At 45.0% G+C, this 15916-nt stretch overlaps 1 protein-coding gene and 1 long non-coding RNA gene across 4 annotated transcripts in view; one reads left to right on the top strand and one right to left on the bottom strand.

The window, feature by feature from the left end:
- Positions 1–3738, bottom strand: part of RESF1 (retroelement silencing factor 1) — a 39357-nt gene extending 35619 nt beyond the window's left edge. For 2 of the 3 annotated variants that reach the window (XM_055710788.1, XM_055710787.1), the window contains exons 1-2: positions 3423–3736; positions 412–494 (exon numbers count right to left, since the gene is read on the bottom strand). The gene's annotated coding sequence lies outside the window, so the exon portion shown is untranslated. Of the gene's footprint in view, positions 1–411; positions 495–3422 lie in introns of all 3 variants that reach the window. The other variant, XM_055710789.1, reaches the window with a different exon arrangement.
- A 212-nt stretch (positions 3739–3950) lies between these two features.
- LOC106631292 (uncharacterized) lies at positions 3951–15600 on the top strand. Its single transcript, XR_001334865.3, has 3 exons — positions 3951–4031; positions 5599–5644; positions 14847–15600. It is a non-coding gene; the product is annotated as an uncharacterized LOC106631292 (long non-coding RNA).
- Positions 15601–15916: the final 316 nt, after the last annotated feature.

Genomic DNA, 15916 nt, shown 5'->3' with positions numbered 1-15916 from the left:
TTTGGTTTATACTTTTACTGCCCTTTGCATTTTCAAAACTGTTGAAAACTTAAAACTCTCGTATTTATCAGAAACGCAAATAATAGTCAAAAAGATCTTAGTGGTGTCTAGCAATCAAATGTGTGAAAAAGCAAACATCCATTCCCTGTCAGCAATGGGAAAGCACTAGAGTCCTTCAAAAAACTGAGGCTGTAATATGTAATACTAGTTAAGTATAGCTTAGAAATACTTTGAGTGGCAAAGACAGGTTAAGAAGTTCACATTTCCCCCAAACTCATTTTCTTCCCCATTTCTACATCTTCGGGAGCACTGATGCTACTTGTGGTGCTTCAGGATGAGCCAGACTATAGGTAATAAAATAGCTTTCGTATTTTTTAAAATTTTTTTTAAAAAGAAAGTAAGATTACATACCTCGGCAATCTTCTTTGTGTGTCCCTTCAGCCAGATCTGTGGCACCCTGTGGAACAGCAGGAGCTCCTTACTGGCCTTTGCTCCTGGAATGGACAATAGTCATTAAGCTGCAAGTGCAACTTTTACCAAAGTAACAATGGCCTGTACCAACAATATCACTGGACAGCCTTCCTGCATTCCTGATTACTCATAATACATCAGGTTTCCTGGCAGGCTCGGAAGTCCAATTTGCTGTGAACAGCTTCCTTTTGTTAGTGACCAGTATCAATTCATGAAGGCTAAGAACAGCAATCACCTAATGGTAACCACAATGCTGTTTTCATCATTTTTCCTTGTCTTTTTTTTTTTTTTTTTAATTTTTCTTTCCTCTTCTTAAGAATCATCAGCAGGCTCTACTGTTTCTCACAAGTTTTCATGGTCAGGCTTCGCAAAGCATGAAGTACTCTAGGAATTAAGATAGCAGAACAGCACCTTCTTAGACTTTAGCTCCCTTTGTTTGCTGTCTCCAGCCTTCCCTCCTCAATGCTTTTAAATTAGGGGGTGGGGAGTATCAATCTCCCTCCTGTGCCCTCTTGTTGACTATTAATCAATGAGAAGAAAGGTTCAACATCAAACTAACAGGTTTATTATTGCTTTGATTAGGACCAGGAGAGACCACAAACACTGTGACAAAGTCACAAATCTCCAGCCCACTAATACATTGCTCATGGTCACAGCAAACGAAATCGAGCAAGCTCTGCACATACAGAATTTAAGAAAACACTTCCCTGTTTGCAAGCCACAGACAAAAATCAACAGACCCGAGTGATGGCTCAGGAGGTTGTAGCTAAGTAGCTCAGCTGGTCCATTATGGGCAAAAGGCCTGGCAAGAACTGCTGGTTGCCAGAGGAGCACACACCCTCACTTGACCAGGTGAACCATCACACCTCTACTCCATCAGAAGTGACTAAGCAAACACAACAGGCCCCTTCTGATCATTATTTCTCACCAAAAAAAAGCAAACAAAAGAACTGGGAAACATTGTTTTGTGTAATTTTTAGAAACAGATGTAAAAATATTCTACTACCACAACAGGTTTGCCTGCAGAAAACACATAAAGCCATAATAACTTGCTTACTTGTTAAAAGCCATTGTTTAAAGGACAGCCTCCTGTAGATCTAAGTATTTTACTGGTCTACAATTATTTTTGTTGAAGAGCGGTAGGAGGGGGGAGGATCGAAAAAGCATCTGTGCTCTTAAGTATAAAACAGAACCACAATGACAAAATAGAAGTTCTAAAAACTTGGCAGAACAGTGAGCTGGAGGAAGTTTCATCTACTATTAAGCACAAAACCGAAACACCCTGTAACAGACTTGATACGAAGCATGCTGTAATGTTTGTGGTTTTTCTCTGCGAAAACATCAGACAATATAGTATTTCCTGGAGAAAAAATATCGTTTAAGCTTGAACTACAAAGAGGGCTCCATCCTTTTAACTGCAAAGCACCAACCATTTCCTAATAAACATTTTCAGAACTGCCTCAGCACAATGGCAACGGCTTTGCTTTGAAAGGCTTGGGGGAACTTTTATACTGGCCAGCTATCAAGAGTAAAGGATTTAATTTTGTGGACAGTAATATAAAACTGATCATTAACAAGTCTGCTGTCTCTGCCTGGAACACCTATCTAAGCGTTTTGGGACACTGGCTGGTTAGTTCAAGGAAACCGGGCGATAAGAGCCCAGCTTTTGGCGTTACAAGTTTCACTCTCAGCATTCTCAGATGCAAGAGCTAGAAAACATTTACCAGGAGTCACGATGCGCTGGGTTTGTTTTGTTCTAATTTTAAGTCCTCCCAGGAGGCTAGTTAAGAGCGGGGAAAGGCCCAACATTACCACAGAGCTCCTAGAAAGAGTTGAGTCAACCTCGCAACAACTTCTAGGAAAACAACCTCCAGCATTCCTATGGGCTTCTGAAGTATATCCAGCACTTCAGGGGGAAAAGGGGGAAACCTCATGTTCTACCTGATGCCTCTAGTTTTCAACCAATACCAAGAGCATATGAAACATATTTCCCCGAGCACACGAAGAAAGTCGATAAAGAAGTATCAATGGGGTACTTGCCTCTTTTCTCACATTTCCATCTGCCTTTGCAGATGGAATAAGCTACATAATTCTTTCAACTACACAATTCAACCCAAAGCAGTAAGAGCGACCTATAGCTCTTTAAAACAATTTTTTTTTTAGTTATATAAACAGGTTTGTCAGTTCAACCACAATATGAGACTGCAGGTGTCCCTCTTACACAAGGCCGAGCACCGGCTCCTCACCACCTGCCTTGCGATACCCACCTGAAAGGCTCAAGCCAAAATCACAGGCAAGCCCTGGGCTTCCACCACAGAGCTTAAACACAGGGGACCCGAAACACTGTTAGCTCACAACCCTGAATGCAGTTACTCTTTCAAAAAAAAAAAAAAAAAATTCAGTCCTATCTCCCTGGATGGGCACACCCGATGGGGAAAAGACAGTAAATCAACTTCTGCTGAAGGCGGGGGGGGGCGGGGGATGTTTCGGAGGCACACAGCCCGGCCCGAGGCGCGCCTGCCCCGCCGGCCCCCGACCGCCGGTTCTGCGGGACGAGACGCAAACTACCGTCCGTGCCCCGCGGCGCCCAGCCCGCTCCCCGCCGGCCGCCCCCGTCCCTGCCCGTCAGGAGGGGGCCCCCAGCCGCCCCGGCAGACCGTGCGGTCCCGCGGGACACTCGCCTTGCGGCGGCCCCGGGCGGCTCTGCCAAGGCCTCCCCCGCCGCCCCGGGGAGGAGCTGGGAACGGCCTCACTGGGCCAGCCTGAGGAAACGGCTCCGCCACCGGCCCCCGGCCCCGCCGGAGGAGCGACGCGGCCCTTGCTAGCGGCCCTCCAGCTCCCTCCCTGCCCGCCCGGCGGCCAAGGGAGCGGCTGTCACCAGCCGCCGGCAGGCACGGCCGCCCCGGTCCCTTCCCTTCCCCTCCCTGCGCGCCGCCGCCGCCGGTACTCACCGAACCCGGCGCGGCCGCCCGGCGAGCCTCTCGGCGCGCAGAGGCGAAGCCAGCGGCCCCGTAGACTCCGATGAGAGGCGGAAGGAGGCCGCCGGCGGCCGGCACGGCGAGGCGAACGCCAAGGCCCGTCCCGGGGCGGGACGCCAGCGCCGACCCCGCCGCTCTGTCCGACCCCGGGCGGCGGTGAGGGGCCCCGAGGCCTGCGGCCTGCGGCGGGCGCGCTGCAGCCGCCCGGCCGGGGGGCGGTGGGAAGGCAGCGGTGCGGCCGGCCGGTGCGCCACGCGGGGCGAGGTCGATCGGCGGGAGCGCAGGTTTCCTCGTGGTCGCGCCGCGCAACTGGCAGGAGCTGTGCGGCGCGGTCGGGTTTGGCTCCCGACTTCTCCAGCCTCTGCAGCCGGAGCCCCTCCCTCCTCCCTGCCTGCCTGCCTGCCTGCCTGCCTCCCTCCTCCCTGCCTGTCTCCCTGCCTGCCCTCTCCGTCCCTGGAGAACTCCAGCTTCAGGCACATCATGATTTCTAAGAAAAATACAGTGCTTCTTTCATCCCCCGCCGAGACTTGAGGACCAGCTGGGACTTCAAGGGGAGCTTGCAATTAGGGGAAATGGAGACTGGTATGTATAGAGGCTCTGTGGTAAATACTAGCTAGATGAAAATAAAATTTTTAATATTTGATGGAAATACTTGATTCAAAGAAATCACCTCACGGTCTGCAACTGTCAAGTAAAGCACACCTTTGTTGGTGCCGGGAGCACGTAGGGGTTGGCACCTCCCCGTACTTGTCCAACGATCTTTGAAATTACAGGTAAATTATACCTTTTGGTTATTTGATAATAGTTGTCACATGCGATGCATACTGAAGGCAGAGGTTCCTACCTCTAGGGCCCATGTAGGGTGGACCTCCGGGCAGACCTCTGGTACTTAGGCGCTGGTCCTCCCCTCACCTGGACCCTGCTCACCTCCTACGTGGCCTCGTACATGGCAGTAGCTGTTCTCATCGCTGCTTTACTCTTATTTTATAAGTACCACCCCTGCTTATAAGCTTATTTACAGAAACAGAAGCATCAGCGCCTAATATGTTTGCAAAACAGGCCCCTGTCTCACTGCACTCACACTGTATTTCAACCATCAGGCAATTGTTACCGAACTGGCAAGCAATGCATGAATTCCCGTTTCATACACATAAGTACTTCAGTTTCACATCACAGAATTACCTTAAAAGGTCTAAGTTTCCGTTTGATACAAGTAACAAGCCTACACTGTGATATGGAGAAATAGTGTGAAATGGGGACAATGGACATCTATCGTGATTGTATATGTCTGCTCAAGGAATGTGGGTATGGTGACTGGTCATGGGTGTGGTGTCTGGTCACATAGCCACATAGCCACACAGCTTTGAGGAGACACCTACCCTTCTTCCTCTAACAAAGGGGCTATTTAAAAAAGGGTGAGAAAAGGATGAGAGACATTCCAATGTTATCTACAGGGAGGGAGTGCTAAGTCTTCTTGCTGGAGAACATCGGGTGGTCACAAGGACATGAATCACCTACAAACCTGCAAGACCACCACATTCCAGGCAAAGGACTGATAAGCTAATTAACATACGGAGCGAGAGTAAGCGGGTTTAGGTAACGAAATCGTATAGGTGTTAATTGAATATTCATTTATTTTATTGTATAAATGTGAGATGGTTCGTCACTTCGGGCATGCACGTTTGTGGTAGAGCGATCCCCCGTGCATCTGCGCGCAATAAACATACCTACTTTATAACTTTCGAGTTATAGAGTCTAATTCCATACGTCAACTGTATAAATCTTATAAATTATGTATCCTGAGTAGCAGTTAGGCAAACAAAGCTCATTATATAACTATATAGTCAGGGAAAGTCATTTTTACTAAGCTTTACAAATGAGTCAACTCTGCTCACTCACAAGTATCAGAATGCATTTCTTCAACCAGGTTGGGGTGACACATAGGACTGGTATGTGACAGAGGACATGGCAGCTGCTGAATCGTCTCTGTACATCCTAAGTTTCTCTTCATTGCTCAGAACAAACTGCTTTTGGATAGACCTTATATATATAACCTTTCAGAGCAAATAGTTATTGTGATCTTTTGCCTCCATGTGAGTCTTCAAAAACGTTGCTTAGTTATTGTTGTGCTTTTGTTTTCCCTTTCTAGTTACTTTCTGTCTCCAGGCCAGTTGTGCCCCACTTCATGGTGACAGGTAGGTTCTTTTAAGGACTCTTGTAGAATGAGAACTGCCCACAGGTTTGTAGTTAGATTAGAGCTTTATTGTTACATGAAGATTTTAGCAACAGCATAGGTGGTTACACAGAATTTCTGGCAATTGGCATAACTTTCCTATTACCTAAAATTTCAGTTAACTAGATTTTTTTATCACCTGGACACCCTCTACAGATCAGGTCAAATTCTTAATAATCAGTAAACAATACTAGTAAATCTAGACTTACTTTTAAAAGTGTGAGTCTACCCATTCACCCTGACTTCCAGAAATAAACTTCACAACCCTTGAAAGGTTATTCTTGTAGCACTGGGTGCAAGGGGGATCACTTTTCCTAACTTGCACACCGTTTCGACAAGCAGCCGGGTATTTATTATACAAAGACATGCATATACATAAGATTTCCGAGAATTTATTATCATAAATCTCCACCCTCTGGCGCCTGCGCACTGACACCTGCTGATCGTGGTGGGAGGTCCTCTGGGAGGAAGGCTCGCAGTCTTCTTCAAGATATAGTTTCACCTTTGGTATAGAATGCTTTGAAATGGGTTTCTTCTTCGGTGATTACCTAAAATTCTTGCTTATCTTTGCATACATTAGCAGGCCTTCACTGTTTAGTTTGTGTTATCTGCTAAAGATCATTGTTCTATCTACATACACATCATCTATTATCTAGCTTTCATTCAAGTGTAAAACATCTGCTAGCTAAAGATTAGCCCTTCCTGATTGCCCACTCTAAACGCATCAAGCTAATACTTGCCCACTGGGCTGGTTTTAATCTGTATCAACCCTCAAAGGAAGAAGAACAAGGAGGCCAATACTCTAGCCGATGGTTAGCGTTCTCTGTGCCTATATCACACTGGGGAACACAAAGGTCTTAGCAGTCCAGGTGCTGTTGGATCCACTTCAAAAACCTTTTGGATAAGCTGATCTACATATATCTCTCAATTTGGGAGTATGGTCTTTACCATTTCCATAAACTAGTAGATTCTGAAGAGCTTGCCAGAAAAACAATAGGCAAGAATTCTGGCTGAAGGAGACAGCAAGCTGTGGGTGGCAATGGCTGAATAAGGGTCTTTATCTCTTATCTCTTCCTGTCCAGTCCATCCTGTCTACCTGATGTTGCTCTGGCTTTGACCTAGTGATGCTGCTCCTAGCATACATCAGGCCTTAGCACGATCTGTGCGTTAGACAAAATCTAAGCAAGAGTAGAGTGAGCACTCAGAGGAAGCATCCCTGACCACAGGAAGATCACGGGTTTTGCCATCCAGAATATCTCACATACGCTTGTTCCATTGTTCTGTAACAGTTGTCACCATGTCCTGGTGCAATCCTGTACCAGATGTCAGAAGCAGGGGATATCAGTCACATGACTTCATTTTCTTGCTCTCTGGCTATTGAATGAAAACATGTGTGGCTTGTGCTGTGATCCAGGTGAACTGCCAACCTTAAGTAACAATGCATCATCCCTATTTTATTCAAAACAACTTCAGAATTTCTCTTACAAATTTCTATCATCCCACATGTAAGAGGAAATCTAAGAATAGCCAGAGACAACAAACCCACAACAGGGGAAATGAGACCATGTGCCACGACAGGACAGCAACCACACTCCCAGCACAGCACAAACACATTTAGCATTTCTTGTGATGAGAAAAAGACCAGCTTGCTGGTTTAGCACATTTAGATCTCTGATCTGATGTCTAGAAGGCAACAGGATAACCTATGTAAGAATGCTGTGCTTAAGAAAGCTGCAGGATAACAGTGCAGTGACCAATTTTCTCTGATTATCTCTGGGATGATTGTACAAATTGTGATATACCAGGGAGAATTAGCAATTAATCTAAAGGATATCAGGAAGTGCAAGGGGCCACAGAAACTAAAAAAAGCCAAAACATTAAAAAGCTTCTCAGAGACTGAGGTGGCACCAGCAAGAGAGAACTGAAGGCCCTACTGTCTCATGATGTCCTTCTGGACAAAGAGTCCAGCACACAGCCAGACAAGTCCTTAATACATTAGGTGAGCAATTGGCTGGTGGTTCGTGCTCAAAGAGTTATAGTAAGTGGGGTTACATCAGGCTGACAGCCAGTCACCAATGGGGTCCCCCAGGGCTCAATTTTAGGTCCAGTACTCTTCAATGTTTTTATAAATGATCTGGATGCATGAGTCAAAGTTATGCTGCTGATACTAAATTAGGAGAAGCTGTAGACTCCCTCAAGGTTAGAGAGGCCTTACAGAGAGATATGGACACACTGGAGAGCTCAGGCAATCACCAACCGTATGAAATGCAACAAGAGCAAATGCCAGATTCTCCACCTGGGACAGGGTAATCCTGGTTATATGTACAAACTGGGGGATGAGAGGCTGGAAAGCAGCCCTGTTGTTACCATGTGGTATAGTTTATTTTAGCTTTGTAACTATATTGTTTGTTTCAGAATAATCACTATGGAGAGACTGTTAACCAACCTTAGTTGTGTAATTTTATGCCGAGAGGGAAAGAATTGTCTAAAACTTACAGTCACTGAGGAGACTGTACAGTAGCTGAGGAGACTGTTGTATAGGTAACTAATGAAACAAACTTGGACTTTCCATGTAAGGGAAGGAAATCAAGGTTCAGTGATTGGTCAGCTGTAACTATAAGGTTGACTATTGTTTGAGACCCCTTAGAAGACTCTAAAACACTTGTAAGGATCATGCGTGACATTTAATCAACGTAGTACTCTCTGTTGCATGAATATGTATGGTTTTTCTGAGAAATGTAATGCATAAACGTATGTGGACTACATAACTTTGCTGGAATGAAACATACGGCATGCACATCAGGTGGAGCGATCCCCCGTGCATCCAGTGCAGCAGTAAAGGAATGCCTGCTTCTTAATGCTACGTTGGTGTTAAGGAGTTTTCTTATTCCCAATTTTGGTGACACTGTGGAAAGAGATCTGGGGGTCTGGGCTGATGGAAAGCTGAATATGAGTCAAGTGTGCCCCAGCAGCCAGAAGGGCCAACTGTCCAGGGGTGCATCAAGCACAGCGTAGCTAACCAGTTGAGGGAGGTGATCTTCACACTCTACACTGCACTGGTGCAGCCCCACCTCAAGTACTGTGTGCAGTTTTGGGCTCCTCAATATAAGAAGGACATCAAACTATTAGAGGATGTCCAGAGGAGAGCAACCAAGATGGTGAAAGGCTTCAAGGGCAAGACTTACAAGGAACAGCTGAGGTCACTTGTTTTGTTCAGCCTGGAGAAGAGAAGGCTGAGCAGTGATCTCCTTGCAACCTACAACTTCCTCAAGGAGGGCAGCAGAGGGGGAAATGCTGATCCCCTCTCTGTGGTGACCAGCAATAGTAGTACACAAGGAAATGAATAAAGCTGTGTCAGGGGAAGTTCAGGTTGGACATTAGGAAAAGGTTCTTCACTGAGAGGGTGTTTGGTCACTTGAACAGGGTCCTCAGGGAAGTGGTCACAGCACCAAGCCTGTCAGAGTTCAAGGAACATCTGGGTGATGCTCTTAGTCATATGGTTTAGTTTTAGAAAGTTCTGTGAGTACTAGGGAGTTGGACGCAATGATCCTTATGGGTCCCTTCCAACTTGAGATATTCTATGATTCTGTGACCTGAAAATCTCCATATCTCTCTCTCTCCTCCCTTCCCCCAGCTCTCACCCCCCACCCCCCACCCCCACCCCCCGCCTCCCCACTTCACATTACAGCCAGAGAGATCAGGAGTCTGATGCAGCAGATGGGCTTGAGGTGCTTATTGGGTATTAGTTTCCCTGTTGCCCAAGGCTTTATGGTTTCTTTGCCACTCGGTGCTTAATCTTTTGGGGATCCTTGACCTTTGCCTTCTCCAGATTCCAAGCTACCAGAGCATGCCTCCCATCCTAGTGCTGTTTGTGTGGTATGGCTGCACCTCCTTCACTGTCAGGCCTGGCCTCTCCTGGGTCAAGAGCTGAGTATACTACGCAAACAGGAGCTGCCTGTAATGAGATGTGACCAATAGGATGATGCAAACAGGAACTGGGTGTAGTGAACCTTGATGGCTGCCATGGCTGAACTATGGACAGGAAAACATTCTGCAAAAGAAAGAGAGTCAAGGATAAAGTGAAATCATTCTCTTTGGAAAGCATATAACATAAATGAAACAAAACCACGATGAATTGAGTGTTGGAAGGTAGTAAAGCCTGCTTTACTTGAAGGCTGATACAGTCCAGCAGTTATATCACTATTGCAAGTGGTTTAGGTCACTTAAAGAATCACCATCAAAGGTATTAGCAAAATAGTTTTAATATGAATTTGTGGGAGTGTGACTTCACAAAGTTTGATGGCAAGGCCCACCCTCTTACTTATTACATAGATAAATCACACAAAGAGTAAAATTAAAATTAAGCTGGAATGATTTACACAAAGACTAAAGACATAAAAGGGTAAGGGAGACCCTCCCATTGAGTCATGAGATTCAGAGTGGGCCCCCTTGCTTTCTAAACTCTTGATACAGCTTAGGTGCAGCTAGATCTGATCTCAGTCTCAGACTTGAACAATGGTTTATATCTAAAGGATGTCTAAGGTCTATCCCCAGTTTAGGGTTGATCACAAGATTTTAGCAACACTTAATCATTGACTAAATTATCATTTACAAGGTGGATCAATATGATTTACTACAATCACAAAAGTAACTTTATTATTGATCCAAGATGGTAACATTCTGTACTTGTTATGAGGTACCAAAATCAGATCACACACACACAGAGACACAAAGGAGTAGATGTATAGAGATGAACATATATAAATGTACAAAGGTATACCTGTTAAAATTTCCCCTCGAGTCCAGTGAAATATTCACACAGAATACCTTTGCATTTCTCTATGGGCAAAGGGTTGAGCCTCAAGGAGTTGGGGTACCAGCCCAGGCTCTGTCATCAGCTTTTGGTGATGGTCCTTCTAACTGCAGACTTGGGAGTTTGTGAACTCTGAGAAGCATCTCACTCAGAGGGAGGTGCTGTTTGCAGCACACTGAGGTCCAGGAGAGCTCTAAAGGGCCTCACTTAGGTCTGCTGTTCATAAGGTCAGAGATGGTTTGCTTTAGTCAACAGTAAATTACCATTCTGGCCACAATCCAAGTCAGTAATTACTGGAATTTTCAAAATTCCAGCAACGGTGATACCGTACCACTCAGGTTACAATTCAGATAAGGAATGTTCCAAGGCTGTCAGGGGATGTTATGATTCAGATAATGAACGGTTGTGGTATGGTCAATGCTGTTTTCCCACCTCAGCCATGCAAGAATTGCTGGTGTGGTCAAGGGACGCTTAACCATCCACACTAATTACACAGAGACCAAGGCCTAACAGGGATTCCTGAGATCGTAGAGTGGCCCAGGGAAGGGGGCGAGATGCACCCCCACAACCAGTTACACTGCACCAGGCCAAAATTGTCTAGGTAACAGTGCTGGAAACACTAGGTTAAGAAGCAGAAGTAACAGAATTGATGTCAATGAGGAATAAGTAATGGGTAGCGTTGTTTATTTTGGGAGTCATCTGGGTAGGGACAAGCCAGTATGTGTAGGGATAATGAAAAGGTAGGCTGGAGGAAAGAGAAAATGGGTAATTAGGTATATGAGGAGATAAAGAACAAAGAAGGATAGGATCTTTTAGCACTAGGACTGTAAGTGCTTATTGATGGTTGTAGAGGAATTATAGAGGAATGAAGGCAGGTTAATTAACATTGATAATATACAGCTGTGGGCTTGCTTCAGGGGCGGTGGGTTGGCTGACATGGATAAGGTGCAGCTGTGGCTGGTTCCTGCTAAGCAGTTAAATGGCTCTAAGGACAGTATGAAGAGGAGCCTGGAGAAGGAAGAATCTGGATGTAGTAGAGGCAAGAAGGATTGGCCTGAAGAGGATGAAGAAACACCATGGACAATAGAATCTGACTGATGGTAAAAGCCTTGTTGCAGCCTACTAGCTTGTTTGTGCTGCAACAGGTGGTGATACTCAAAAATTGAGGTACTGTGGACTAAACACTTCCTGGTTTCAGTTTCCACTTTGTCCTAGAGCCTCACATCTTAATTTCAGTCTGTGGCATGTTTTGTCCTTGTGTTTCAGTGCATCTCAATGTTCAGGTTCCATAATAACTACTCTGTTTTAATGATTGTTAACATGAGTGAGTCTGAATAAACTCTTCAGGTCAGGTTACTACCATGCAGTTAGTCCACACAGCTCATTTTCTGCCCATCAAAAACCTCCCTCAGTAACAATGTTGTTTTCAGCATCTTGAAACAGAAACAATATTACTGACCCATTGCACTGACTTCCCATAGTTCTTGGAGTGAGGGCAGATGCACTCATTACTTCCATGATCATCGCCAATAATAGGTGGAAAACCTACTTTCACTGAAAGAAAGAGGGTTTTCCTTGCAATGGGGATGCTGCCAAACTGGATCCATCTTTTCTTATTACTATGGCCCAGGACCCCATTTCAGAGCCCTCCTAGGGCTGCCAGTGACACCACAGCAGTGCCAGTCTCCAGCTTCCCCACAGCCCTGCCCTGCCCAGCAATGGGCCCCACTGAGCTGCACCAAGGCACAGGTCAATATCCTGGCCCAGTCTTGCAAAGAGCTTTATGGTGAGTGCCAGAGGCTACAATGCCTTTGAAGGACCTTGAAGGGTGAAGAGGAAGGAAGTAAGATAAGGTTGGCTGAATGCCCAGAAGAGAAACAGGAACTTTGGCTTAAAAACAGGATCTTAAGCAAGAAGTTTAGTATGTTTATAGCTTAGCAACTAACCAATGAAATGTAGCTAAGAAGCTCATGAATAGTATTGATTGACCAATGATATTTAGTATGGTGTGCGTGAACAGTGAATTAGGATATATAAGCGTGGGTTTTGGACTAATAAAGGGTCTTCTGATCAGTATTCAGGAGTCTGTGTTGTTAATCTCCTCGCATCTCCAGGGCACTGCCCAGCCATCCTGGGGCTGTGTCTGATGCTGGTCCCCCTCACTGGGCTTGACCCTGACCCCCATCCACAGACTGATATCCCAGCAATGCCCAATGCCAAGGGCTGGGGCTGCCCCTGGCTGCCCTGCTCCTCATCTGGGGTGGCGGGATGGCCCTGGCTGCCAGCCCTGCCCTGCTGCCCATGAGAAAAACAGTCAGGGCAGGCATCCAGCTGAGGCTCAGCTCAGGGGTGTCCCTGCCTCCACGTATATACTCTTTTCTTTTTGACAGTAGACTATGTATTATCACTCTCACATGGCTGAACATCAAAATTCAATGTTGCAGTAATTAGAAGCTGTTGTCATGGTGAACTGATAATTCATAAGGGGCAGGATGTTTGCTTCATGAACTTAAGGCTAGATCAAGCAAACCAAGCCATGTCCTCGACTCCTCACCAATCTTCCAAGTCCTTGCCTTGCAATGACTAACATAGCTATCCAAGGTGTGTAAAACAGCAGAATAGTCTTAGTAGTCCATATGTTTGAACTGTGATGTGATGTGATGTGATGTGATGTGATGTGATGTGATGTGATGTGATGTGATGTGATGTGATGTGATGTGATGTGATGTGATGTGATGTGATAAAAAAAATATATTTTGAATGAAGAAATTTAAAGTGCTGAAGCTGCTAAAAGGCAGAACCAGGCCTTGTTCCTTGGATAGCCCTAATCCAAGGCTGGTTTAAAACTCAGTTAAGAAAATCAGTAGAAGAATAGAGAAACAATAGATGAACAATTTGTATACACAGGTGCTCTCAGAAACACAGGTGTCTTTAGAAACATTAGTATATGTGAACAGGAACTGCTTGTTCAAAGAATAAGTGTGCTTGAAGGATTGTGTAAGTTAAAGCAAGCGGAAAGAAGATCATGAATCAAAGAGGGCCTTGAAACCGAGGCAGAGACTGGAACCAGGATAGATGAATGAACTGGGACAGAGTCAGGTAATGGATTCTCAGAACTGGCAAGACCAAAGGAAACTTCTAAGAACTTGGACATTGACTAATGATTTAATAAGTGTATATGAGTTGTACTGCAACCTTTTGTTCTCTGCCGGTCACTGAGGTGTTGGCCCAACTGAGTTGTGATTAAAGCAAGCCTAGTGGTACCCACGTCTGTGTGAATTTTTCCTTTAACATGATGCACATGCTCATTTTTCATTGTGGCATTTCCTTGATTTGGTATGACAGAAGACCCATCCTATTTATAGTCACAGATGGACCATCACCTTTATCCTGTTAATTGTGTTCTGTCATCAGCTTTCTGAAGTACAAAACTGTGTCCCCAACCTCTGCATATATTCAAAGGGGCACCTTCACTTCTATCATTCCTGATCTTTAAATCTTGTACTTTATTTTCGCTTCTATCCCTGACCGTTCCTGATGCATTCAGTTATCTAGGTTAAAATATCTCCCTCTGAAGGAGTTTCAGAGTGACATTAGGGGCATAATGAATGACATCTGCATTCCAAAAAAAGGATTTGGAAGAAATAAATCGGAGAGGCTAATCAACTGGAGCTTCTTAAAACTGTCAAGATCAGGAATAACAGGCAATTTCAGTCCTTCTTGCTCTTACTCGCTATCTTCCATAATGCCTTTGTAATGGTTTAGTTTTAATGCACCACTTGTGCAGTCAGGATGACTGAAGGTCATTCAGCACTTGCAACCTTTGCTTTATCCTCAGACCTTGGAGGTTAGATGTGATCGCTAACCCTTGAAGCAAAGACCTCCAGCTGAGTCAGTGACTTGTGGGGTCATGCATGTGGGGTATGTTTCCACTTATCATGTCATAATTATATGTTTATTTATTCCTCTGTCTTCTTTTCCCTTTCCTGTTTTCTTGATCTTTGTGTGAGATGGTTTTGGCTGGGATAGAGTTGATTTTCTTCATAGTAGTGGGTATGGGGCTGTGGTTTTGATTTGTACTGAAAACTGTGTTGATAATACAGGGATGTTTTCATTATTACTGAGCAGTGCTCGCACAGAGCCAAGCCCTTTTCTGCTTCTCACCCCACTCTGCCAGCAAGTGGGCTGGGGGTGCACAAGAAGTTGGCGGGAGACACAGCCAGGACGGCTGACCACAACTGACCAAAGGGATATTCCACACCACATAACGTCATGCTCAGCATATAAAGCTGGGAAGAAGAAGGAAGGGCTCGGAGGGGGGCATTCGGAGTAATGGAGTTTGTCTTCCCAGGTAACTATCATGCATGATGGAGCCCTGCTTACTGAAGATGGCTGAACTGACGGCCTGCTGATGGGAAGTGGTGAATAGTTTTCTTGTTTTGCTCTTCTTGTGTGCACAGCTTTTTCTTTACCTATTAAACTGTCTTTATCTCAACGCATGAGCTTTCTCACTTCTGCCCTTCCAATTCTGTCCCCTATCCCAATGCAGGGGGCAGTAAGCCAGCAGCTGTGTGGTGTTTAGCTGCTGGCTGGGGTTAAACCATGACATCATGTTTCTGTTGAGTACTAATATTTGCTGTTACAGATTTGTCACATGCCTTATGCTGGCAATTTCTCTAACAGGCCTACCCACCATTCTTTTGTTCAGTTTCCTAATCCTGTTCCTCTGATGAGCTTTCACACCTGATCCACAAATGTTTCCCAGACTGATTCATCCATTTATCAGTCACCTTACATGGATCCTTATTTGAAATGATCTTCCAGTCTCCTGACTTCTACCACCTTTTGGCTCAAGCATATATCCAGAATTGTATCACCTGCACACAATGATCTGAATCTCAAACCACCCATCCTTTTATCACCTCATGATCTCGAAAATCACTTGTAAGTCCACATCACATGTGGGATCACCTGCCCAGAAGTTTGTCCCCACAGATGTTCAGGGCTGCACACCCAATGCACCATCTTCCACTTAACTTTGAACTTGCAACAGTGAACCAAATTTTGCTTATGGTGAAATTACGCATTCATGCTTCAAACCCCTCTACCCATAGGATATTCTCTTACAGTAGTTAGGCATTGTATCATAACCTGAAAAGAATCAGATTTAATTCCTACCAGTAATAGGCCATAGATATTAAGGACAAGCAGTTGAAAGAAGCATTGTATGCCTGTATTATTTTATCATTAATGTATAAAGTGAATTCTGAAGGTTGCTAGAATAACGAAGTATCTAGTTATTAACCCTAGAAGAGGACCGTATTGGAATGTGCTGAGACTGTTAGGACTCTACACCCAGAGAATACTATCAAGACACTATACAAGATACTGTATGTTAAATTATGTTAAACTACACCATGG

This window comes from Falco cherrug, chromosome 5, assembly GCF_023634085.1.
Source record: "Falco cherrug isolate bFalChe1 chromosome 5, bFalChe1.pri, whole genome shotgun sequence".
In the NCBI taxonomy this organism is placed as follows: Eukaryota; Metazoa; Chordata; class Aves; order Falconiformes; family Falconidae; genus Falco; species Falco cherrug.
The sequence above is the reverse complement of the archived record's forward strand: the minus strand, read 5'-3'. Positions and strand labels throughout refer to the sequence as shown.